Raw genomic sequence first — 1,150 nt, 5'->3', positions numbered from 1 at the left:
CTCCGGTCTTGACCTCGAGGGGCTTGGTCATAGTTCCTCCATGAAGCACTTGGCAAGTAAAGCCCTGATACTGAACCGTAAGCGTGTTGATGATTTTATTAGGTATACCGTAATGACGAAGAATCCTCCACATAGCCTCCCTATCCAGAGATTCAAGGGCTCTCTCAAAATCCACGAATAACAAATACAGGGGAGATGACCACTCGATTGTTTGTTCTACAATAATCCTCAGTGTGGCAATTTGATCGATGTAAGAACGATCCTTTCTAAATCCTGCCTGCTCGTCTCTCAGGGCTTCGTCAACAGCCACCTATACTTTCATTTTCATTCTCATCGTAATGGGTGACTTTAATGCCAAGGTCGGACGGAATGATGCTAGCATTGAGAGGATCATGGGAAAAGAAGGACTCGGAGATAGATACTACAACGAGAAATAACAGTGAACTGAGAAGCCTATATATGACAACACGGAAACTTAGCGGGATAAAGTGCAATCAGAATCACCCAATTAGAAGTGAAGATGGAACTCTCTTGACGAAAATGGGAGACCAGCTTCAGCGATGGAAGAGGCATTTTGAATCCGTATTGAAAAGACCAGCCCCAAGCCAATTACCAGATCCCCGACCTGCAGACGTTGCCCTGAACATCAACACAGGACCTATATCCAGAGGAGAAATTAGCACAGCCCTCACTCAACTGAAGAATGCCAAAGCTCCAGGGGTGAATAACATCCCTCCTGAAGCATTGAAGGAGGGAGGTCCTTGTACGGTGGAAGCACTCCATAGAACTTGAAATTTCGTATGGGAGAAAGAAGAGATTCCAGACGACTGGAGAAGAGGTCTTCTAGTAAAGCTGGCCAAAAAGGCGACCTTAGTTTGTGTGGTAACTGGAGGGGAATAATGTTGCTCTCAATACCCAGCAAAGTCTTAACCCGGGTCATATTGAACCGAATGAAGGTGGCTTAAGTATTTAGAATTACATTTATTTAGGCGTAATCTTATTCATTAACCAGCTGCTTAATTACATCCCATAGGATCAGTTTTTTGGAATTATATTTATTCTGTAGCACCTGATTACCTAACCTACATTCTTTTATTGGGTAATCAGTTCTGTTCTATGCCGTTGTAATCAATCTTTATCCAATAGTTTC

At 43.1% G+C, this 1,150-nt stretch overlaps 1 pseudogene; it reads left to right on the top strand.

The window, feature by feature from the left end:
- Positions 1-369: 369 nt before the first annotated feature.
- The window catches only part of LOC149113511 (uncharacterized), a 4,064-nt pseudogene continuing 3,283 nt past the window's right edge, over positions 370-1,150 (top strand).

This window comes from Orbicella faveolata, unplaced genomic scaffold (genome assembly GCF_042242905.1).
Source record: "Orbicella faveolata isolate gen_17 unplaced genomic scaffold, um_ofav_v1 contig_15, whole genome shotgun sequence".
Classification (NCBI taxonomy): domain Eukaryota; kingdom Metazoa; phylum Cnidaria; class Anthozoa; order Scleractinia; family Merulinidae; genus Orbicella; species Orbicella faveolata.
This window is presented reverse-complemented; position numbering and strand designations above follow the sequence as displayed.